The following is a 27,162-nucleotide window of genomic DNA, read 5'->3' as shown; positions in this document are numbered from 1 at the left end:
AAAGAAGGTGAAGAAACTGGAAGGGATATTTTAGAAGAATTTCTTTAAGTCTTTTAATAACATAAATCTCTTTATGGTCACAGGATGACATAAATTAAGAATGGCTTATAGTCAGTCTTATACTAGGCTCTTTTAAACAAAGCAAAATTGTGTCCTAACCATTATATCTTCTAAGGCTACAGAGAAAAAATAAATCTGTGTTATGATTTATTATGTAGCCAAAGATGGCCAGTGACTTTCCAGGTGTAAGCATTATTGCAAGGAATATTATTCACCATGCAAGATACAGTGAGCTAATTCGCTTTTCTATTGACCAATTAAACAAAGCCAAAGAAGTTTTAAACAATTGTTTTATTTATACATTCTTCAGAAGTGTCCTGGCTATCAATACTTACCCTTTAATAATATACGTACAAAGTCAAATTATAAGTAAGAAGACTAAGTGAGAACATGAAATATATTTCCAGTCCCTTTCTATTAAAAAACTAAACATTTTTGCTAGCATCTCTGCCTGTTCAATGGAACAGGATCATAGCACACTATCAATTGCAATCAATGATATTTGCTGACATGAACATTTAAATTATGCAGAAATATAGTCAATTCTGGAGGATCTTTATACTTGTATTCTCAACTCATAATTATTTCAACAGTTCTGTATGTCATAATTTGATCAATTGAAGGGCACAGGGAGCCCTCATGTATACATTACAATGATACAGTATCTGTAATAAAAATGCAGCACGCAGCAATCTTCCTCACTGCTGCTTGCAATATTGTTTAGCCTTTGATATTAGAACTGACATTATCTACCTGGTCCTGCTATCATTCCCATTCAAGGACTAAGTGAACATAATGATCAAGAAATAAGTTATGACCTGTCTAGAAGCACCAATGGTCTCAAAAAAGCTGTGCTTGGATGAAATAATTTCCTCAATAGCACAGCACCTGGATTTCCACTAAGGGATCCCAAAATCAGCAATGCTTTTCACAGACAAAGGGTCTTTCCATCTTGACTGTTCAGCTTGAAGCTTCCTGTGTAGCACAACTGAACCTTGACTATGCATTTTGCAGGTTCTTCTGTAGGAAAGAAAAAACTGTTATTGCTCTTGCAGTACTGGCTGTATGTTTATCATCAAAAGGGATGGAGGAGAGGTAACCTGCCCCTCAAATCACATTTCACTGGAGATGTGCAGGGCTTTGGAGCATAAACATGAGTTTGCCAGTCTGAATCTGAGTTGGCAGCAGCACAGAAAGTGACAGAAAGCAGTCTGACAGCGAAAGGTGAAGTGGGATGTGAAGCTCTAGAAGATGTCAGTTCAGGGGTGGTTTTAGTGACACCATCTGTGAATGGGAGCAGATGAGGTGGCCTGAGGACAATATGTAACACATAGAGGAGCAAGAATGAATCTCAGAGCTCTAATGGAAGCTGAAAGTAGACAGAAGCTGAAAAGAAATGCTGCTTGGATAATAATAGAAAGGAAGCAATCAGGATACACAATACTAGTCCAGATAAAAGAGCAGGGACTTGTGGATTATAGTACTTGAGAGAAAGATTAAGGTCATGATACCTGAGAAATTTTCCCAACTTTGTACTGCTGTCTTCATCTAAATGGATATGATTTCTTAGGGGAAAACAATGAAGTATTTTTAAAAGAAAATTGAAAAATCATAATTGAATATAGCTTTGCAATGAAAAAAGCCAAACTGTCCATCTATGCACAGCCCTTTACCTCCTCAGTGAAGATTAACTTGATATGGGCCTTTGTACATCAGACATGTGAACTCCACAGTCTCTGACAAGAGCTAGGATTCTGCACTGCCCTTCCCGGTCAGTGCTGCAGCACTACATGGGAGCTCTCCCAAAAGACCTAGGATGTGGATTTGGATCCATTTCTGGAAAAGGAGGTATTAAATTTGTCACACTCATATTCTAGGCAAATGTGCTAACTACCAAATTATTGTGGGAGACTGCGACCAGCTTTGTGAAGGGATGAAGTCAGCCAAGAAGGAAATCCAACTCCTGAATCATAATAGCCTTGTATAAGGTACACAGGCTTTGAGGAAGAAAAGAAGGAAAGATATGTCCACATTTTCTGTGCTTTTTATCTCCCTCTAAATGTGGAAGAAAATTAAATGATGCAGTCCTGTACACTAATGTACAAAGACCTTTTCAGTCTAGAAAGACGTACAAGCATTGACAAGACATACAAGATTTTCGTTGTTGGATTTTAAATTGCAATGTAATATCAACTTAAGAACCCAATTAAACAAAACCAAAGAAGTTTGGCATTATTTTTTAAACTAATTCTTCAGAGTGTTAACAAATACTGTTTCATCTAGGAGGTCTTCCTGTCCCCTTTTAGCTAAAAATGTAGGATCAAAACTCAAAAATGTTTATGTGTATGTAAATGAAACACATTTCACTATCCCTTTTTTGTTACTGACATTGTTCCATTAGAAACACTGCGGAAAATTAACAGTTTTGGGTGGGTTGTCTCAGAATTATTAACAAGGAAAAGAGAATGAAACCACGCACTGAAAGGTAAATTAAACCATCCACTAAGCATTGTGAGGCAGGGTTATATTGCTGGTTTTCCCCTGAGAAAAATATTACTTCACCCTTGTCATAGAGCTTTTACCTCTGTTCTTTCAGTTCACTGACATCTTAGTATGGAAGACCTAGAGCAGAAGCTAAAAATAAAACGTACTGTTATTTATTTGAATCAGCTGAACCTTTGTCCTATGAACCAATGTGGGGGGAGAGGATGGGGAATGTATATTGCATTCAGATGACATCTGATGGAAAGCAATGTTAAATTTAAAACCTCTTATATTTACCAGTAGCAAAATACAGTATGTACATCACCAAACTATTACTGGCTGGGACAGTGATAGAAAAATATCATGGCTACTATTTTTAGCTAAAAATATGCTAACAAACATCAGTCTTGCTGAAAGGATAAAATAAATAAACCAAAGCACTGTATATAAGTATCTAGTAATGACTAAGTCTTAACAGGCTTTGTTAAGCATTGAGATGCTCATAAAAAATTTTGCAAATCACTTTGGTGTAGGTACCCTTACCAAACTATAATCCTTTAAAAACAGAATTTTTCAACTTTTCTTGGACATCGGTATGACAGAACACAGCAAACCCTCTGTTGTGGGTGCAGCATTTTTCATGCCCGCTCTCCAAAGGCTTTGGAGCACAGAGCACAACCTGGCCTGCTCTGCCCTCAGCACACCCCAAGCACAGGCGGAGGAAGAAGAAGCAGGGGCTGTTTTGCAGCCATGCCCAAGAGAGACTGACTGGAAAGGTGCCCTCCCTCTGGTCTCACTTCATTGCTTTCCCACTGGGTCTGAGGCAGGGGCTGCAATTCCTCAGTGGTGGGGACTAGAGCACACATGGGATCCTGGCACTGCCTGGCAGTGCTCCGGACACCGGCATGTCTTGGCCACAGAGTCCTGGCCACTGTGCTGCTGCTGCTTCATTTGCCCTTAGGCACACCCAAAGCTCCCTGTGAAGCCCGGACGGTCTCTGGTTCTGCCTTCTGTGGTATTTGCAGGGGTCCCCAGGACAAGGTGAGAGATGAGTGAATCTGACTCCACGATCTTAGAAGGTTAATTTATTATGATATGATATGATATGATGATATGATATTATAGAAGGCTATACTAAAACTATACTAAAGAATAGAGAAAGGATACAGACAGAAGGCTTAACAAGGATGAAAATGAAAAACTCGTGACTGACTCCTCAGAGTCCAACACAGCTGATGGTGATTGGCCATTGAGTAAAAACAAAAAAACAGCCAAACATGCACCTGTTGGTAAACAATCTCCAGCCACATTCCAAAGCAGCAAAGCAGGGAGAAGCCAATGAGATAATATTGTTTTTTCTCTGAGGCTTCTCATCTTCCCAGGAGAAGAAATCCTGGTGAAGGGATTTTTCAGAAAATATGACAGTGACAGCCCTCCTGTTGCTCCTTGCCGGCCCAGCCCAGGTGGGGATGGCTGCAGGTACCTTCAGTGCTCTGCAGAGGTGGCCACGGGCAGGGTCCTGCTCCTGTGTCCCATCTGTGGCTGCATTTGGCCAAGAGCGAGCGCAGCCGGAGCTGAGGGACTGCGGGAGAGGCCAGAGAGCACAGCCCAGCCCTGCACTGCCCCAGCAGGGACAGCCCCGGGATGCCCTAGGGCATGGAGCACCACCAAATCCATGTTGCTATTAAATTATGTTGGGATTTTATAATAGATATATTCTCTCTGTTGCTCTTAATATCTTTAGCTTTATAGAAGATCCTTTGGCTTTATAGAAGGTCCTATGTTTTAGACATAACCCCAGTATTTTATACTGGTCTGCACAGACAAGATCACAGAAGATGTTTTGGTATTCCTCCTTTACAGTCTTTCTAACAATCAAGTTATTCATCCTGCAGTAGATTACAACTATCTCGCAGTTATTTTGCTTTCTTCCCCTTTTTTTCTTTTGGTTTTCTTTTTTTGTTTGTTTGTTTTTTATTTCCTTTGGGTTTTTTTCTTATCTTTGTGAGGCTAAGGAAAGAAGAAAAAGAGTAAAAAATGCTAAAGTAGTATTTGAATATGTCACAAAGAGTAAAGCAAGACATCAGCTGCGCTGGGGCAACTATGGAAGAGCACTCACATGCAGTCGTAATACAGATTTGGGACAGAGTTCAAATACAAGCCAAGCTCCACTCAAACCCATGTGGTACTGCCAGAAGAAACAACACTAGACAAAAAAGAAAAAAAAAGATGAGCTGGAGCATAAACCATCACACAAACAGAATTAATGATCCAGATTTGGATGGAAGCACTCCAAGTTCCATTTTCATTAAGACTCAAAGTAAAGTGATAGAAAAGACACATCACAGGAAATTTAATAATACATTTTGTATAACAATATATTACTCATCGTTACCTAAGGATTTAGAATGTGCCTACTGGGAAATGTCCCTTATTGCCACATATATAAGTTTGAAGATAGTAAAAATAACCTTATTTTCCAGACCTGGGGTTCCAGATTTTAAGAGATTTATTAAATTTTGGTCCAGACAAGAAGACCTTAAGAAACACTTTTTTTCCACAAAATCAGTGAGTCAGTGAGGTTGGAAAAGGTTTCTGAGATCATCAAGTCCAAACTACAACCATACAGCACCATGTCATGTTATAGCATGACACTGAGTGCCACATCCAGTACTTCTTTAAACACCTCCTGGATTCCACTACCTCCCTGGGCAGTGCATTCCAACACCTAATCACACTTTCTGTGACATTTCTTCCTAATGTCCAAATTAAAACTACTTTGGCTCACCCTGTCAGTGGTTGTCTGGGAGAAGAGACTGACGCCCACCTGGCTACTCCCTCCTTTCAGGCAGCTGTAGGGAGTGACCAGGTGTCCCCTGAGCCTCTTCTTCTCCAGGCTAAACAACCCCAGCTCCCTCAGCTGCTCCTTATAGGACTTGTGCTCCCTACCCTTCACAAGCTTAGTTGCTTTTCTCTTAGTTGCTTTTCTTAGTTGCTGGACATGCTTCAGCACCTCAATGTCCTTCCTGAAGTGAGGAGCCCAGAAGTGGACACAGTACTCCAGGTGTGGCCTCAGTAGTGCTGAGAATCAGGGAAGAATCCCTGCCCTGCTCCTGCTGGCTGCACTATTCCTGACACAGGCCAGGATATCATCTGAAGACTGAAAAGGCCCCACGTAGGAAGCACGTTTTCGGGTACGAGGGGACAATCTAAGAACTTCTGTGTACAACTGTAAAGTCCCAGTGATGAGTCCAAAAGACAGTTTTGACTAAACTTGTTTTCCTCATTTGGTAACTGCACAAAAAGAATGAAGGCCGCTTCTGGTTTGACACTGACTGGAATGTTTCCAGTTATGTCTGGGGAGGAAAAGTTCCACTTAGTATCTTTTTCTCCTCTTCTGCCATCCTCAACATTATCTCTTTAAACTTCTTGCCACTAAATGCATGTGGCCTAAAAATGCTTTGAACTCTGTGGTTCCTTGAAGAAAAAAAACACCAAACAGTGTGAGGGAAAAAGAAATACCGTTCAATCAGCATATAACAAATCATCTTTAAATTTCCACCTCAGCCTCCAATAAAACAAAGATCTATCTTTGTTTCTTGTCCTGTTGGCTTCCATCACATTGTGTTTCATGCCTCATATCCTGCCTTTGTTCTGTGCCTCTCACCAGTTCTTTGGGCAGCCGAAGCTCTGGCTTCCCATTGAACAACTCTTAGACTTCTTTCTTGAAAAAAATTTTGCTCCAAATAGCTACTCTCCTGGAAAGTAATACATTTTCTCACTGAATTGCTACTGTTTTTAGCTCATTAACACAGAAAGTCACAGACATTTCCTACACCTTTCTAGGCAATTTTGTCTGTCCATTTTTCCACGAGCTTCCCAGAGTAAATGAATCTATTTGTGTTTTGTTTATTACTAATCTGTTTATATTTAAACTATGAATTATCTTAAAGTTTTTTATTCCTCTGTAAGGAAATGTCTCTAGGTAGGGTATTTGCCAGAGAAAAAGAAAATGCATTTAAAAAATGGTTTATTAGCAGACAAAACTGAAATTTTTACATTTAGAGCTTGTCCTTGCTTTGCTCTATGCAAGCAGAAACAGTAGCCACCAAACAGCACAACAGTACTCATTGTAAAGCACTGTGTTTTAGACTGACCAAAGAAATTTTTTCACTCAGTGTTTAGATATTTCAAGCAGAAGGAATCAGTATAATTAGCACTAACTTTTCAGAAAAAAAAACCAAAAAGTAAATAATAGCATTTATACAAAATTTCTAACCTGAATAAAAATGTTAAACATTTTAAAAATGTATTGCAAGTTGTCAAAACAGTTCAAACACTTTGAAAAAAAACATTTTAAAGCTTTATCTTCAGGGTAGAATCTAAGGTAATGTCTATCTTGTCTTTTCCCTTTGCAAATGGATTTATCTTCCCTTATAAAGCTACCCATGACTTGCAGGACAAAGCATAAGAACAAGGACTACCCATCACTTTTGCAGGACAAAGGATAAGAAAACATAAAATCTTTTCTAAAAATAACACTGAAAATCCCAAACGGTATTAGGATAACATAAAAAGCAACTCTTTAATGAAAGTTTTCAGGCCCACAAACATGGCTATATGCACCCAAGATAAAGGATTTCTACAAGTTTTATAAGGCTAGTTAACGAATGTATCTGGCAGATACATCCAATAGGAGATCAGTTGCTCCAGTAACTCACCCTCAGGTCAGTCCCTCAGAGTTAGGTCAGGGTTTTCTTTGCCCCATTTCTAATTATGTCTCTTAAGTTCTGGTGCAAAACAAAATTTCCTTGTCAAAAATTACTTTCTTAGGCATAAGACTAAACAGAATTTAAAAATTATGTTAGTAAGGGCTAGCTTATTTGAGAAAGGGCAGGAAAAAGACTAGAAACCATACAACTATATATTAAAAATCTACAAGGCTACAAATATATGAAATATATATAACAAGCTGCAAAATCTTTAAGCATCTATGGTAGTAGGAAGCAGACATGATTTACCACTGCATAGGTATGTTGATTACCCTGCCTTCTTAGTCTGATTTTGCTACCCTTTATGGTCAGCTACTGATACCCTGATATGCTCCTGCTTTCATAAACACCCCTTAGGGCACCTGTTAGGCTTAGTATGGCCAGACTCTTATGGCTGTAACAGCTGTTCATCCATTTTCTATTCCTATTCTATCAGGGAGAGAGAGAACATTGGGTTTTCTGTGGTCCAGTTGCAAATAATTACTTCAGTTTAACTAGATCAGAGTTAGAAAATGATCCCTTCTTTAAGTGGTTAACTTTCAAAAGAGAACTCAAATCTTAAGACAGTCACAAACAATGGTGCCTCTTTACTCTCTTAACATTTTCATTAATGTATTTTCATACTTTGCTTTTAAATTGTTCTTAATACTTTCCACGTTACACTCCCTTCCATTCTATTTTAAATCCATTCAAAGCTTTTTGTATACATTTCTGAAGAAACTCTGATGTGAGATTTGATGCCATCTATTTGCTGTAATGAGAAATATATTAAATAAAAAAATATGAGTAGACAAAGGACAGGAAAAAACCAAACTGTTAATGTAAAGGGTTTCCAGGAATGTGTGGGAAATGGCAGTGCCTTAATTTCTAACATTTGTGTCTGTTTCAAGTCTGTCCTTTCTCAGGGACTTTGTATATGTATATATATATATATATGTGTGTGTATATATATGTAAATGGTAAAGAAATTTTATTTCTGCTTCAAAACATTGTAAGCTAGGAAGAAACATTCAAATATTTTCTGACTTACTAGCTACAGTTTCCATCTCTGCTATTGCTTGTTACTCAGTCCACATTTTCAGTAGGCTTCATTATGCATTGATCAATGCACTGAGTTGTGCCATGGGTCACACACAATTTTGTATTTAAATTACAAAACACAAAGAAATATGCCTGCTAGCTGAATAACTAGAATTCATAGAACATTTTTGATCCATAAATTTTCACATATTTCACATTGATGACTGACACTCTACAACAACAATTCAAACAAGAAAACAGCATGACAGAGAATGACAGATTTATTTTGACATAATTTATCTTGCCTAATGTTGAAATTCTCCATATAAGCAAATTCTGAGCAAACAGAATCCTAAATGCTGACAGTAAATTTATATTGTTCATTTCAAATACCTATTTTGATGGTTGTTTTCATCTTTCTGGACATTTAATATCTTCTAAATATACTCTACAAAGTTAAAGTAATTAAAACATTTCTAAAATATCAAGCATTTAAATACAACCTAAGTACAAATACCAAATAAATCCATCAAACAAGGCAGCAACCAGAGAAGTCACAGCTTCTCTGGAGCCAAACCTGTTTCTTCTTTCTAAATGATAAGGGTTTTAACATCCCTTAGAATCTAAACTAGCACTTTCCTTGTACAAATCCTATGATCTTATTCAATACTACTACAACTGTGACAGAAACCATGATTGAACCAACAGAGAATGTATTCAATTTGGTGTTCTGAGAAAATGCTTATATATGCAGACATTATAGCAGAGTGTCAATAAGGAAGATACTAATGAATGGATATATAGTTTCTCAACTTTTCTTTCTTTTGTCAAACTGTTTTTTTTCCTCATAAGCACACAACTGTGAATTAAATGTGGCATCTAAAGGCACAAGAGCTTTCATTCCTCTTTTCTGGCAAAACCCCAGATTTTGTCCTATAAGTGAAAGATCCCTTTAGCTACTGTAGTTTTGGTACCCATTCCTGTGCATTTGAATGGCCTGCATCTTTGTCTGGAAAAATATAGCTTCTGAATCTCAGGCAAAAATTATTTTATTTCTGGGCAACAGTGAAACTATAAAGACAGCAGTGTCACTAATTATGAACAGTACCCTTTTATATCAGGATAAAGTGCAGTAGAAAAGTTGAGCCAGTTGATAAATATCAGACATAAAATGCACTATAGAATGCCACCTAATTCTTGTTAAGGTTTGTGATTTTATGTGCTGCTTACTCATTATTCCTAGTATGTTTTTAAGTGCATCAAATTAACTCAATCAGGAATGGTTTCAGCTTACTGATAAGACATGCATAAAAATTCCCGAAGAAATAAATCTATGTGTAACATCTTCAAGATTCATTAGGATGATTAGATGTTAAAAATACAAAGACAGTTATTAAAGTGAAAAGGGTTTTAGCAGTTCATATCTTTAGTCAGAAGAAAATTTTAATAGTCAGCTGCTGATTAATAAAATGTATTTCCTCACCACTTACTCTATGTTTCCTAAAACATACATGGCCATCAAAGGCTAACAATTCTTGTTTCGAACAGCACTTGAATTCCTAAAATTGTGCATTAAGAGTATTCCAAACAAAATTAAACTGTTAGGTCAAAGTAATACTATAAGCCAAGGTGGCAAACAAGACCCTCACTGGTACTTATTCACTCACCCCTGAGAGTGAATGGGATGGGGAGAGAACAGAAAGAGTAAAAATAACAAAATTTGCGGGTAGAGATAAGGACAGATTGATAGGTAAAGCAAAAGCTGCATTCACAAGCAAAACAGAACAAGGAATTCATTCCCTATGTCTCACTGACGGGCAACCAGGTGTTCAGCAGTCCCAAGGAAATGTCCCCCCCATCCTTCTCTTCCCCCAGCTTTATATACTGACCAATGCACCATATGCTATGGAATATCCCTTTGGTCAACAGGGGTCCCAGCTGTCCCAGCTGTGTCCCCTCCCACCTCCTTGAGTGCCTCCAGCCTCCTTGCTGGTGGGACAGTGTGAGAAGCAGAAAAGTTCTTGACTCTGCACTGCTCAGCAGTAACTCCTCTGTGTTATCAATGTTGTGTACAGCACGGATTCGAAACTTTGACTCATACCAACTCCTATGAAGAAAAGCATCTTTATCCTAGCTGAATGCAGCACAGCCAGGAACAGATTTTAGCTCTGCGTTGGTAAAAGAAGTCACATCCATTATGTGGGTATTACTTCTACGTGCAACTCTAATGGAGAGGTGATCCTGGGAGAGGTTCAACATCCCTTGCAGGAAAATCTTCAAAATGCTCTCAACCTGAATTTGCTTCTAATTGTACCGATATGATCCTTTCCTTCAAGCAATCTTTGGAACACTTACCTCTGGCACGTACAACCACTCTATGCTCTTAGGAGGTTTTAGGCCTTGAGATGTTAAATAGTGTGGGACTGAACTAAGCATAGATAGATATAAGTGTTTTGTCACCATGACTAATGGAGTACTAAGCAACATGGGCCCAGTTTTGATAGTTGTTATGTTAAGCTGAGCTAACAAGAATAACTTAGGCTGTAAAAAGCACTGGAGATAAAAAATATCTATCAGAGCCTTACACAAGCCATGATTATTTAATAACAGTATTAGAAAAACTAGCTTTACTGAAAGTAGGTGTTTCTGTTCATTACACAAAGTTATTAAAGTAGGTGAAAAAAATTATAAAACTGGGCACAGAAATTCAAACCATGGCAGTATGTCTCCTGTACTATACATATGTTCACAGAGAAGTACCTGTTTGTAGATACATCCCTAAAATGTAGGTTGTTGAGAAAGATTTTTTTCTCAAAGATGAGTCAGTTGTCAGTGGTTTGTGATGCATTTTTTTAAATGCAGAAATGTAACCTTATCAATTCCCAGTCATCTCCAAACAAAGTATCAGCCTACTAGCTAAGGAAGTCACTTTCTGATGTTTCCGTTTTAAATGAGGACCTTTGCTCAGTTAGTTTTTCTGGGATTTAAATATGTTCGTGTTAAATGACATGAACATTGCATGGACACTATTTAACACAATGAGCAGCTTTGATCTTTATAAGCATGGGTGCTGTTTCCACGACTGTCAAGCATTTCTCTTGAAGATTTTATTCACTTAAAAGCTAGTATCACTGCTATCAGGTTCATCGGGTTTCTCTTGGAATGTGAGAGATTAGATATGAGAATGTGATCAGATCTTAACCTCTTTAAAAAAAAATGCATTCTGAGGCAATCAAAAATTGGAGTTTCAGAAAACCTCACATGATTTTTCTTATGAGTGAGCGCATGCCTGAAAGGTACATGGCACATACCTCGTATTTACAGCCTCTCTTCAGTCTGGGCTATAGAGGAGGTAATTAGCAATTCTGGGCCAAATCTTTAGAGATTTTAAGCATCTGCTAATTAGCCCAAGAGCTGTTAACAGCAGGAGACACTATAAAGTCTCAGCACATCCATAAACACTGAATGAAAAGCCAGCCTTGCAGTTTATCATTTTATTGTAGCGTGTCATTTTGTAGTTTAGTATTTTCTTGCTTATTGTTGTACTTTTTCAGATTGTTTTATGTGATATTTTATTTTTAACTCAAACCAATTATTCCATCATTTCAAAAAACTCACATCCAGAGAAAAAGAGGGAGGAATTAATAATATGACACAATCAGGATGCTGACAGTCATCAACTCTTACCATATTTGTCTATCCACAAGTTCTCAGCTACTTCATTACTAGAAGCTATACACTATAACTTGGAGCAATTTTTCTAGTATAGATAACACTTGAGGATTCCAAAAATAAAGTACCTAAGCACACAAACAAGCAACTTAGTCACCCACCAGATCTCAGCCCACATGTCAAAATGAATGACTCATATGGTCATCTGATAACTTTTGCAAAACCCTTTCTTATACCTAAACATAAGATCCTCTTTTAAGAAACATGTTGATTATTGTTTATGTAATTTTGTCTAATTTTATCTGCATTCCCCTAATAAACCTACTTGTTTGTTTTATTGATTAAGCTTCAAAGATTAAGTACTTTCAAGCATTTGATAAAATTCTATTCACACAGGAATTTTGGAGAAAATGTCATGCAATAAGATCCGTCCATTTTTAAAAGTCTAATTAAAGACATCAGAAAGAAATTACCTGAGGGTAGGAGGAGCAGTTAATGGATGTTTCTTGTTAGAAGCTGTGTTTTGCCTAAGGGATTAAACATGACATTCATCATGTCATACAAACATCCATTTCTCAGTTCAATCTGTGAGAAGGAGAAATACTTCCACTTATCTTGCAGTTATGAAGCTGCTACTCCTATGGTGACATGATATGTCATTACCTATTTGAGAAAGAAGCCCCTCTAAATTAGAGAGCACAGTTTTCTGTATTACCTAAAGTCCATAAATTAAACCTCCCCTTTTCCCAACTCCACCCTTTCTACGAAGTCTCATGGGCTCCCTTGTAACCCCAGCAAGGAAAACATGATGCAAAGCCCTTCCTGATGGCAAGATACTGCACTCACCTGCTGTACATGCCTAGCATGCTATGCCACAAACTTGGAAGATAACTAGGTCTTCTGAACAAGGAAGGCACTTGGTATTTATGACTTACTATGATAGTTTCAAGCAAAGGCCAGCGTTTAAAAATGTGGGCTTACTAATATATTTTGAAAAAAAAAATTACACAAAGTTTTCAAAAAATATTTCAGGTCTATATATGCTAAACACAGACAGATCCTCATTCAAACTTATGAGTCACTTGTTTATGCTCAAAGTAAGTTTTAGATAAGATATAAATAACTGAATTGCCATACTGGATGTTTCTCTTCATCTCTCAGGAGTTTGGGTTCATCACAAGATGCTTTTCATCATAGGACACCCAGCTGGTTTCTGCATTGATCTCTTGAAGACAGAGCCCTGAGTGCTGTTAGGGGAACTTCCCCATTCAACCATCCAGGAGACACTCTGGCAGTCACACTCACCCCACCTGACACACAGACAGACCAGGTTTCCTTACCAGCTCAATCCTAGATTTCTCATAGCAGAGTCTCAAAAGTCTTTATCCTTTAATCTCTGTGCAATAATTGAGTAACAGCTTGAGTTGGTGCCTCCGAGGCAGGAGCCCAAAAAAGAAAAACCTGGGATTTTGTAACTTCAGTCTAAGGGGGCAAAAGTCTGGTGTCCTTGGCTCCTGCTGTGTCCCTGAGTGTCTGGTCACCTAGCTGGGCCACAGGTCCCTGGGCCCTTGGTATGCCAAGTGTCAGCACTTGAGCTCCCACATCTGGAGCTGAGCCTGCAGCTGCCCTCAGTGGATGTGTCCTAACATTGTTTCCCACCACAGCACTGTCACTCAGCACCAGCTGGCTCACATGACTCCAGCAGCATCCTGTGGTTGCCTGTCACAACAGGATTGCACTCACAAGTGGTGGGACTCTGAACCCCTCAGGAAAGAGCTGGGTGGAATGAAGCAGACAGATCCATGTGGGACCTCATCAGGTTCCTGGCTTCTCCTGCTGAGAGAAGCAAGGTATGAGAATGTTGCAGGCCAAGCTCATCACAAAGCAGCACTGAGCACTGCGTGTTTCATGCCTCTTGAGGCTGTCAAGACAATTCTGCACAAATGGGATTTCATTTAAAGCTAAAGCAAAAATGGAAATTCTGCAGAATAAAAAACTAAAGTGATAATAATTCAAGTATTTAAATTATAATCCAAGTCTCATGAGGAAACCATGTTTAATTTTATGTATCATGTGGAGAGTGGGTTTATTACTGGGTACCGATTAATCTTTCTGCAAGGCTTGTTAATTTTTTTTGCAATGCCCACTGGACAATGATAAATCATTGCAATTAAGATTGGGATAAATTATTCTTGTGGCTTCATTTTATGTCTGTTCTATCTCACTTGGTTTTGACGATCAACTTTTAAATTTGGGGTGATGGCAGCAAATAGGTCATGTCACAGCACAGCTAGAAATCTTGTATAATTGTGTATTGCTTTTAACGTCATTTGCAATGTGTGAATTAACTATGTTTGATTTCTATTGCCTGATGATTCATCCCAAAAGTGACTTTTAGGCATACCAGAGACTTCTGAAATTTCATTACACTGATTTACTACTGATCTCTAGGACTCACTGACATCCAAGTAGAACTACCAGCCATTGATTCAGGGGGAGCTAATCATACTGGCCATGGTATTGCTTCTGAGTATGCTTCTAGTCTCTTCCAGGGTCTCTGTTCATGCAGCTGTGTCTCCTCCTTTTGTAACATTAGTCTGCAGCTTATTAAATGGTATAATGGCAGAGTTACCAGCCTAAAGACCTGGATACAAATCTTTTAATTGGCACCTTGTACATAGAACTGTGCACTTTCTTACAGTTTTTGGACTCTGTTGGATCTTCTCTCCAGTATGTGCATAAGTGATCTATGCATCCATCTCTAAAGGTGTCACTGACACTTCAGAGGCTGTTCCAGAATTTCATGAAAGCCTTCTTATCTTTTTACACTTTGATTATTTTTATGGACTACAAAAAGCCATTAATATCTTATCAGATATTGTTTACCATCTCCCACTAATAATTTGGCAAATACAAAAACTAACAATTGTCTTTTTCAAGCCTGAAAAAGACAATTTTTTTACCTTTTACCTTTTTAGTTAAAAAACCCCATTTTTAAACCTTTTTTAGTAAAAATATTTACCTTTTTTAGTAAAAATCACTGTTTTGTTTTTTATATTTGTAGGCTATTGAAAAAAACTTACAAAGAAGGAAAGCCTGGGTTTTTTTAGTCTATTTTTCTGATACATATGCAAAAAATCTCCAGGTTTACAAAAGCAGGCATTGTCAGATCACGTCCTGATAAAGCACACAAAGCAACTTGCTTCAGCCTAGAATAAAAATCGAATAACATTCCGTTCTGCCCATTCTTATTTTACATCTCTTTTCCCTAATTCATTTACTCTTGTACTGCATCTGCTTAATAATTCCAAGCAGTAGGTACATATAAGTAACGAATATATATCATCAGGATTTACAAGCAAATATTCCCAAACAGTTCAAAAATAGTCCAAGGTAAGAATAATGCATTAGATATCTGGAACACATCATCTGTGATACATTTTATTGGCAATGTACTATGCTTAGTTCTTGTATAAAAACTCCTTCTAGTTTCTAGTCTCAGGCTAGAAACAACTTTAACCCAAATTGTATTAAACTGAAAATAATAGAAAAAGAAACCTCAAGCAAATCAGTTTTGCACAAGGTCTATCATTACCAAATCCTTTCTGCCTTGATGGTAAGAAAAAACAGTCAATCCAAGCCTCCTCTCAGTTAACTCTTCAGTAAACTATCAAAACACAGAGTCAAAACCTTGCATGCCTATTGCTGATGCTGTTATGTGGACGTCACACATCTACAGAGCAACAAGACCAATTAAATGAGTTTTAGAAGAGGCTGGCAACATAATGTCTGAAAAAGCAAGTGTGCATATAAAATGACAAGAAAAAAGAGAGGGAATGGAAGGGGAGAGGAGAGGAGAGGAGAGGAGAGGAGAGGAGAGGAGAGGAGAGGAGAGGAGAGACCAAAAAAAGAGGTGGTTTCAGATTCTGAAGTGTTTCAGAATTTTTCAGCAGGTTGCCCATGAATATTTTTCTAAAGGATGTGTGACTAAACATAATCCAAGTCCAGTATGCCCATCAGTATCAGAAGATATACCAGAGCCAAGTGGTGTGAATGGACAAAGGGGATGAGTAGTTGTTCACCTTAAAACCTTTTGAAGACAGAATATAATAACTGAATAATAAAATGCTAAATAATCCATGGACCAGCACATGGCTTAGTGATTTTGTAGCTCCTGGTGTATGTGTGTTTATGTATGTGTATACATAAACATATCTGCTGCTATTTTAGTAATGCTCATATAGGCAATAGCATCTTGACAGCTTATTAGTAGCAGGTTATGTATTTGGCCTTCCTAAATGTCACCATTTGGTGTTTAATAAATACCAAGAAATCTCACCAGATATCAAGTGCTGAGGGGTAACTTGGCACCAGCTCTTTAACACATAAACCCTACTCTTTTGACTCTACTCTTGTCTAACCAACACATTATCTATTTTTGATAAATTAGCAGAATTGTTGTCAAACTTCAGAAAGGACTGACATGTCTAGACCACTCTGATACTAAGTGATGGGTTACATCCTTGCTGAAAAATGGTCTACTGACTGAGAAAGCCTAATTGTTAAACCATCTCAGCCATCTGCTTAAAAAAACTATTCTAAAATGGAGTTCTCACAAAATTTTAGAGCTAGCTTCTTAGTAGAATGTAACTTGAATCTAAATAAAATATACGCACTAAACATTGATCATGTTGAAGTATAGAGCCAAAAGAACTCAACTTTGTGAATTAATGGTCTTACTCTTTGAACAAAAATGCAGCAGGAGGTCCCAGAAGAACTGAGTGCCAATGTGGGCAATTCTATGGGAGTGTCCAATTTAAATGACTAGAATTTGATTTTAACTTCATTTTCTTTATCTGCTTTTGTCTAGACTGACAGAATACTAAAGTACCAGAGACTGGACAGATTACTCATGGAAAGGTTATTAGCATTTACAGTTTCAAAGAACCTCTTTCTGATGCTCTAGGCTAGTGGATCACAAAGCAAAAGCCTGCAAAATGGGTAATTTGACTTGCAGCTCTCTATGCAATGAAAAAAACCACATTAACAATTAGAGCTCATCAATGTGATTACATCATAAAGTTAGAAGCATTTTGAAGAGGTAATAAGTTCCGTTTTCCAAAATCAGGGAAAAAGTGTGTAATTATTTTTCTTAGATTATTGCTCCTCCAAACAACAGCAAAAAGAAAAAAAGTATTAAATATTAGACAATATTTTAGTATACTGTAGGCTTTGATTCTGTTTATTCTGATATGAATGTAAAAAAACCCCACAAAACCTAAGAAATAACAGCTTGATTAACCAATCTGTTTCATTTATTATTGAGCAAGAGGCCGTTTTCGTTCTTTTCTTAGTTAGAAGAAGGAATGTGCCTCCTTAGAGTACTCTGAGAAAGTCCCAACTCATTCAAGATAATTGCATTCATATTTATTTAATTTATGTGAGCATTAAAAATGTTCCATTATTTGCCAGTTTTGTACAATAACAGGCAACATGCTTCAGAACTTATTGTTCTGTTTATTTAAAGGAAACAAGTATTTTATTTTTATGTATTTGCAAGAATGCTTAAGCACATTATGTGTATTCTGTGAGTATTTCCTCATATATTTCTCAAGTTGCCTAGGTTACATCTGGCCATCTAGGGTGACTTATTTTTCCTCTTTTAATTGCTAGTTTTGTTGCAGTAGGGAGAAGATCCCTGATAATCAGTCTTGGGCTGGAACTTGAGGTGAGAATTGTCAGGATTTTTTCTAAGTTTTCTCTGAGGATTTCCTAAGTGAATGTGCTTTTGTATTGAAGTTCATATTCAAAGCTGGGGGCCAGTTTCCAGTTTTGACCACTCATGTGTGTCAGATTAGCACCTGGCTAACCAGCACTTGGCTCATGCTGGCCAAATACTGGGAATAAAATTGCTTGAAAGCAGATGAGAATTTCCACATTTAGAATCTTTGCCAGCAATTGTGATCCATATTTTTTCTATGTAATATCATTAGGACAAGTTTTCCTTTCTTGGCTATGGTTCCTTACTTCAAAGGAAATTTATTAGCATACATTAATTTCTTACATCTCTTCTGCATAGTTTAGCTGTAGCCTTATCTCCTCATTTATATTTATTACCTGCTTTATTTATATAAGTGAAGTATTGTGTTCATGGTATCCCCTCTTAGAATACTAATCACTTCCTATATTTTAGGCACTTATGCTTTAGAGTACTGAACTTAAAATAACTAAGAAAGGTGTTTTGTTGCTTCATCACTGACAGAAGGATGCTCTGTGTGGATGCTCTGTGTTGAGCTGAGGGAAAAGAGTAAGGTCATTCAAATTCCAAGGTGACTCTTCCTTCTGTGGAGGCAGAAAACAAGCCAGAAGAGGAAAAGACCTGGAAAATCTACTCCTGGGTTCTGTGTACACTGATTAACCTAATGTCAGAGAGTAATAATTTATGATACTCTAGGTGCAAACAGAGGGTGATCTATGAATTTCATGCCATTATCCTTATTATTCTGCATTATTGATGAGAATTGTTTCAACCTCTCCCATGAGCAGGGTTAAATCTTAACACCTGTACACCTATACCATTAGAAGTTGTAATAACTTTTCTCTTATTCCCACTCCAGATAAGCATTTCTCATTAAACTTTAAATTCTGTTCCATTCTACTAGTGAAGTTAACATTTATATAGCTGACCCTCACTTCTGATACATTTCAAAACTCTATAGTCAATTAATAACAAATCTAGACACCATATTTTATGCCACTGTAAAATTTAACTAACCAAATGGAAATCTGTTGCTACTGAACGTTCCTTTCTTTACTCTGCTTAAAGAAAAATTGCACTTCTTTCTTTCCACCCTCACTGGTGAAAATTAATTAGTTTGTAAGTATATCCTCCAAGAGGCTATTGTAGCTGGGAGATCTTGTCCACTGACTAATTATTCCACATGGAAACCTTTCTTTAACAGATTCCTATCGCATAGAATAAGAGCCCTTGATCAAGTTCATCCAGGCTGGTTACTTGCATAAAGCATACAAACAGAGCAGAATTGACTTCAAAGAGGATCCTTCCTCAACTTTCCTAGGGAAAAGGGATGGCATGCAAGTACCAGATTGCAAAGATAGACAAACTTGATGCCAGTCTAATGACTTTGTAGTAATACACGCTGATTTGTTGTGAGAATTTTAATTGCATGAGTTAATAAAATTTGAAATTGTGGTGTGTAGTAGCAGAAGCTTCTTTTCAAAATGTATCTGCAACTCTTGCACATTGTCTCACAAGTTTTTCTTTTCTAATCTCTCTACAGGCCCTTCCCATGTTGGTAACAGCAAATTACTCAGCATTCATACTGAGCAAATTTCAGCATTGCAGGCAGCTTTTAATTAATAATCTCAGGTATTTCCACTCCACAGAGTGTATCTGGTTCCATGATCTCCTGCATGAGAGGACTGAGAAGAGGAACCCTCTCCCACAAGGAACAATTTGAATTACATGAGGAATAAGGAACCTCCATGCAATTTTCCTTGCACCAGACCTTGTTGATATTTCCCATGGAGAGGCTCTATCGCCTTTTCACTCTTTCTTTATATCAGATGATTGTCTTTCCTCAAGATGGCAACTTCCCTGGGCAAGACCCCATTCCTCCTTTGGGAGAAGTGTGGGCTGGAGCAGCTTTGTGGTTACTGGTGCTGCAATGGGAATGGACTCAGCAGTGATGGGATGGATGCAGGAGAGATGTGTCCAAAGGCAGCAGCTGCCATGAGACAGCAGCCAGAGATGCCCTTTTTTCCATGTTGATGGTAGGCTGGCAATGAATGAATGATATGGACACAAGCTGCCAAGAGGGGTGCAAATAGACAGAGTATTGATTAAATAATGGTGATACTTACAGCGCCCTGCAGTGAGTCATCATATAGATAAATAACCAGATATGGGGGTTGACAGATGGTGAATGAATCTTATACAATTGAAAAGTACATTTGAAGCCTGCTGAGAATGCTCCAGCAGCAATTTTATGATTTCATTCAGTTTTGAGGAACAATGAATGACTGGGTGTTTTCATGAATTTCACATTTGCTTGTACATTTTTCACATGAATACTATAGATGTCACTGTATATAATTCACAGTTACTTCTTCCTAAAATAATTTTCATGTTCTCTAAAGGGAACTATTAAATCTACTTTTTTGAAATCTCATCACTATATTTTGTGAGAGTATAAATCTTTGCAATGATTGTAGTTCTAAATAGAACATGAAAATAATTTTTTAAAAAAATTAATGTTTCAGTTTTCAAAAGATACTTCAGTTTCCCCAAAACATTCTGTCAACCAATATTAAAAAAAAAAAGACAGAAAATACAGAGCATTTATTAATGTTAATATTAACAACAAGAGAAATTATACTATCCATTTTGTTTAGGGCAGAAAAACAAATCAATATCAGTTTATCAAGATACTTGGATGTAACTGCCTTCTAGATTAAATATATTATAAATATTAAAATACCTCTTTAAATAAGCTCTGAAAATTATACACTAGATTTTTCCCTAAGAAGTTATTTATGCAATTGCAGTATCCAAGTAAAAATGTGTACGACAAAATCAGAGGGGATTTGATGTGAAAAAAAGAACTGAAAAGGGTTCATAATAGGGTTCAGAAAAGGGTTCATGATGGAGGATTTTTTTATAAATATCAATATTTTTCAATATATGAGTAGAGAAAGAGAACCTAGCATTCACCTTGTAATGGAAGGCTAACATTAGGCTAATGCAATGACCAGGGGCAGAAAAACTTACTGAGAATTGATTTTACTCGGGTAGTTACCATTCTGTAGTAATGATCATGTTTTGCTTAGTTTTGGGTCTTCAGTCTGTGCAAACCTGATCTGCCAAAAGTCTTTCTATTGCTTTATAGGAGTTTTGGAACTGCTGTACACCATTTCTCATCCAGGAGGAAAAATGTCCCTAACATGGCTCAGAACAGCACTCTTCCTCTCCCTTATTCATGCATTTAATTTTCACAGTTGTATTTTTCATTAATTGGTTCTCATGCACTAAATATGTGAGCAGATTTTTTAAGACTGCTTTGGAAAACATCTTTAAGTATGTAAATAAAAAGATAACTTTCATACACTCTTTTTAGTATTGAGTGTATCTCCCCATCTGTATCTAATGAGAAATATATTTTCCTGTCTCCAGCATTTATCAAGTTACTCTGCCTGTCTGTGAATTACTAGATATTGCTGAATACATCTTACAGGCCAGACTTCACTAAGAATGTGCTAAATACAGAATCCAAAAGACCACTTGAAATTGTATGTTTTCCCAAAGCTATGGAGTTGAGCAAAAAGTCAACTAATGACTTATGCCTGGCAACAGAAGTCAGGACCTTCCTCCTTGTGAGAAAAGGAGAAAGATTAAATAAATAAATCAACAAACAAACCAACAGAATTTAAAGAGTATAATACTGTAGGAGAGCAGCATTTAATACCATCAGTGTTTTTTTATGGTGGTGTTTGATCAGATTGAGTGGAATGTAGGGATAAACATGAACAGAAACCCACATAAGAAGTGTTTTACACAGAGCAGATTGTGCTTCCAGCAGATATCTGAAGGGGGTATCTGATTTATAATCAGGAGTTCTATACCTTGCCAAGCAGTAAAATATGATCCAATTGAATTATATAGTTTGAAACTGAATAAAAAAAAATTAATGAAAAGGTTATGTATTAGCAGGCAAGAAATCAATGTCCATTTCTGTAGCTGTTCATAGAGTATTCACACATTTTTGCACAGGCATCCTAGAAGCACTCTATATACAGTTGTGCTAATGACTGAAAACCATTCACCCTCAGGTAAGCAAGTGCACTGAAGGTATGTGAAATAGGATTATTGATATTTGAGGTATATGCTTACTTGCCTCAACACATCATGCCAATTTCTTCTTTGCAATGGGAATTCAATTCTAATGGGAACCCATTCGAAATTTTTTAAAGATAAAGAGCAGTAACTATCAGACAGGGTAATGTGAGCAATTATTTATGGCTGATAATTCATGAATATAGAGTAATTAATGAAGATTTGTGATTTACCAATACCTGTCCAAGTTATAGACAGCTGTAAAAATTGTATGGAACCAATTTCAGTGTTTCTTTTCTTCAAATTAGTAAAAAGAAATATAGCAATTTGGTGAGTTTGGAATTAGTTCCTAATACTGTATCAGCTGTGCTTAGAAAGAACCACAAATTAAGAAAGGCAATGCAATACATAATGATGTAAAAAATAAATGCACCTGGCTCATGGATGACAAATGCAGATAAATGCAGACTAATGAGTTTGGATCAAAAAAAAGTAACAGTGTATAGCTGCTAAATGGAAAATGAGCATCAGGGCATCGACCTAAATAGAGATTTGGGAACGATTACAGACAAATCCTTAAACTCTGTAGCCCATTGGGTGGCTAAACCAAGAAATATAAATGAGATACTGGGATGCAGCTAAAAGTGTACAATATAAATCAGTTAATGTAACAATATAAATTTAGTTAATAAAGCAACAATCCCAACGTTGTACCCACTAACTATAACTAACAGATGGGATTTCATATCAACCCCCAGGCAGGACAATTTTTAAAGATGGGGGAAATAATTAGGTATCTGTATTTAGGTCAAAGGGCAAGAGACTTAAGGTCCAGAGTGATGACCACTTGGCAGCATCCATTCAAGTAAGTACAGATGCCTAATCTCATGCCCTGTACAGAAAACACACAGAAATAAATTACCTTCCCCAATACTTCCAGGTAGAGATCAAGGCTTCATTAAGTGAAGTAGTTGAAGTGCAGATTTGAATTAACATGACTTTGCATGAAATGGTAGCAGATTTCTTGAGGTGATTGTGAGCAAGGAAAGCTGCTCAGGTATTACTGTTGTGTGTTGTCGCTTTCTGGTTGCTGTGTATCACCTCAAAGTGGCCTTCAACATAACTGCCCATTACATGTTCTATGGCAGTTGTAGATGTCTATTTGTATACATAAGCATGCATGTACACAGCAGATGCTACCCTTTATAAAATATATATCTGTATACTTAATTCTATCATGATTTCTGAGTTTAGAATAATGGTTTTGAGGAAACTGTTAGTTTCTACAATATATATATATTCCCCAAATATTCTGAAAAAAATATTTTCATAAGAACATTAGTGAGCATAAGCTTGTGCTATGTAACTGGCCTTCGATATATTTTTACCCTAATGTTTTAATACCTTGATCATTATAAGTGAGGAAAATACCAGGATTTTGTTATAAACAACTAAAATGTGAATGTTATTTCTTTCTCATTCCATCAATAAGCATCTACATGACAAATGCCAGAATCCCATGAATATTTGTAGTGAGAAAGAGAAATCAAAGGGTGCCTTGCTCCTTAAGAACCTCACAAAACCAAACCTTTCTCTCTAGCCTGGAGGTCAGAGCACTTACAGGAAAGATAGTGAGGACTTTCAGCCAGAAAATTGCTGAATGTTACCTAACAGGTAACAGTGAGTCTCACAAATATAACTTTACCCAAGTTACTGAAGAGGAGAGGCCAAAGGAGAGCCACAAGGATGCTGGAACAGCCTTGAGGGGAAGTCAAATGAGGAGCAGCTGAACTCACTTGGTCTGTTCAGCCCGGAGAAGAGGAGACTGAGGAGAGACCTCACTGCGGTTACAACTTCCATGTGAGGGGAAGAGGAGGGGCAGGCACTGATGTCTCCTCTCTGGTGACCAGAGACAGGACCCAGGGAAAAAGCATGAGGCTGAGTGGGGTACCAGGAAAAGTTTTTCACACAGAGGGTGCTTGGGCATTACAAAAGACTCCCCAGGGAAGTGGTCACAGCACCAAGCCTGAATAGAGTTCCAGATGTGTTTGAACAGTGCTCTCAGGCACGTGGTGTGATTCCTGGGGTGTCCTGCACCAGAAGTTGGAACTCGATGATCCTGATGGATTCCTTCCAACTCAGCATATTCTGTGATTTTTATGATTTGTCCAACTGAACCAACCTCTCCTCCCAGAATAATTTTTTTCACTAAGTAACTCAGTCCTAAATTTGCAAGTCCAGCATATATCTTACATTCTCCTCTCCACAGGAATGTCTTTAAGGGCAGAGAGTTGCATTCAATGAGCTGCTTTTTATGTCTCAGTTTTGAAAATTGCATTCTACTTTTCTCAGTCACCTCACTTAACCATTTGGTTCTCTTATCTGAGAAGACATGATTTTCAGTTAACCACCTTACTTTCTACTGTGATGCTGGGTATGTGATATGATCTGCTTGGAGATCTGCAGCTTTCCCAATCAAGCAATACTTTTGATCCCATTAAACTTCTGTGTTGTTAATATAATTGACCAAGATTTTGCTTTATCTCCCAAAAGAATGCATTTTCTTTAAGTAGCCAGGGTCCACATCTCTCATTTTCCATGGCCATGATAAAAAAGTTAATTTCTTGTGACATGGGAAAAAATACTTTCCTTCAAACTTGTAAATCCTCATTCATGGACTGGAGGCTTCCAGCAGCCTTCCATTTCAATGAAATGTGGGATGTATATAAGTACAGATGGTATTCAGCAGGCTAACATGTGAAGGCAGGATGATGTCTAGAGGAAAATTACTATGTTTAAAAACAAGACAGGTTTAAAAATATTTCTAATTATAATTAAATTTTGCCAAATTGATAGAACTCCATTTACATCTTCTAGAATTCCATTTACATCTGCATATGTAAAAGGTGCATGTGCATGTATATAGAGAGATAGATGCATATCCTAAATTACCAGATAGTATCCTCTAACATAGAATCAGCTTCAATTCCCATCCATCTATAGATGTCACAGTATATTAATCACTGAGATTGAAAAGAGCTATCATATCTCTAATGGGACATCTGGCATAATAGACAGGCAGGCACATTTGCATTCAGCCACTGAGGCCTCAGCAAATTATCAAAGCTTTGGATTTTGAAAGTACTTTTGTTTAAATGGAGCCCGTTTTGGTAATGATTATATGTTAAAGCATAATAAAGGAGTGTCTTTATAGTTCCAATAGGGAAGCAAAGTACACTATGTGGAAACATTAGAAGTATTCATCTCTAAATGTCACTCAGCTACAAAGTTTGACAGTTGCACAGACTAGCCCAAATGGGAACTTGGGGAACAATACAAAATCATGATATTGGACAGACTTTGAAAGGCATGTGGGGACAACAAAACCACATTTTAAGTACTGCCTGACTCTCATCACACAGTAATTGTTGAGCTCTCTGGAACAGTAAAAGAAAGAAAATTAAAATATGATGCATTTGTTCAAACAAATACGAGTTCAGAAAAGCACAAATGGTAGGCTCCTTCTCCAAAATGTACATCTTTACAAATCCACAGTCACATGGAGAAAAAGACAAAGCTTTTGAAGGACATCTGCATTAAATATTTGGGTAGTTACATATTTTGTATATTTCAACTGACCAAGCTAAAAATCTTTTTACACATCCTTAGTTTTATACATGAATGAACCATTATTTTACTTCTACTGACTTTGCTCATACAACTGAAGTTAAGGATACACAGATATGCTTTCCTGGATCCTTGATTCAAGTCTTGATCCTTATCATAGGCCTCTGTATGCAAACTGGGTTTTTTTTTCAAGTGGATTTAAACCAGGCAACTAATGTAGCAAAGCAACAGCCTCATCATTATAGCTGCCATTCTTATCCCCATTTTTCAGTCGTTTCTCCCATTTTTCATACAAATGTCTCTTATTGATGTTCAGTATCAATATTCCATGATCATGCATTATTGAGTTTTAATGTGAGTTCTGCTATTGATTCCAGCAAGGGATGACCCCTGCTGAGAAAGGAAAACAAAAAAGAGTAGAGTGTTCTGTAGGTACCAGACCAAATTTCATGCTGAAATCAATAAGTTTATAGGTAGTGTAAAGCCAATACAGAATTTAGATTGAGTAATCTTGAGCAATTAGATGTACCCAGACTTGCATGGCTTCAGTCTTCTATTGATTTTGTCATTGCCTTACAATGTGTGTTTTAGTAGCAATTATACTTTCTGGCAAACTTTTTTTTCACTCTCAGCATCTAAATTGTTGCTTCTTGATTAATCAACAGGAAAAATCAATGTTCTATCCATTACACTTCCAAGCTTTAATTCAATTACCATCTGTGAGCTAATCAAACATTGATCTAGCTATGTCAATAGGCAGAAGGCAAATTTTTTTACACCACTATATTTCCTTGTCACTAAAGGTTACATTTTAGTACATTCAACACAGGTCTAAATATTTAGTGTAGTTCAAAACCAAAAATCTCCTCTCAACTTTAATTTCATTTAATTAAAAACTCATAAGACCTTTTATGTCATTTTGCCTATTTTCTGCCATTCATTCTATACTAGTGCAGGGTTATTTTACAAACAAAATAACCAATAAATTTACAAACAAAATAACCTGTCCAAAACAGTTTTTCCAGGGTGATTTTAATAGACTGAAACAAGAAAGAACAATTCCTTTTTGTTTTTGTCAGAAATTACTGTCCATCATTTCAATTCTATTGCCACTGACTTCCTCCTCTCTTAACAGCTGTTTTGTCTATTCATTTAAGGAAAAAGGGCTCTTGTTTTTTTTAATGAGTAAGTCCCTAGTAAGGAGGTTTTTTCCTTTCAACTTCCCTATCACTGCTTATACAATTTTGCTTACTATAAGTCTCTAGACAAATGTCAAATAATTTTATCTGATAAACAGCTACCAGCAGTTTTGAGAAAAGATGGGGTTAAGCTCTTATTTACTGTTTCTGTGGAAGCAATTATCAAATGGTAACTCCACTATTTTTATTGCCCAGCCCCAGGGCTATCATGGTTGAAAGAAGTAAAATAATCATAATGATCAACATTAGTCCTAGTAATAATATTACATTAAAAAGTGAAAATTTAAAACAAAACAGACAACAGAAAAACAAAACCGAAAACCCACAAAATAAACAAAAAGGAATTCCAGGGCCCTTTCATACCTTGGGTTGAAAGACTTAAAAAACACCGAAGTGTCTGCCCTAAGGGGAGAGGGACCTGGCTGTCTTGCCTCCTATATAAAGAATCACTAAAAATAGCTAAAGCAAGAAGTAA

This window comes from Agelaius phoeniceus, chromosome 4 (assembly GCF_051311805.1).
Source record: "Agelaius phoeniceus isolate bAgePho1 chromosome 4, bAgePho1.hap1, whole genome shotgun sequence".
Taxonomy (NCBI): domain Eukaryota; kingdom Metazoa; phylum Chordata; class Aves; order Passeriformes; family Icteridae; genus Agelaius; species Agelaius phoeniceus.
The sequence above is the reverse complement of the archived record's forward strand: the minus strand, read 5'-3'. Positions refer to the sequence as shown.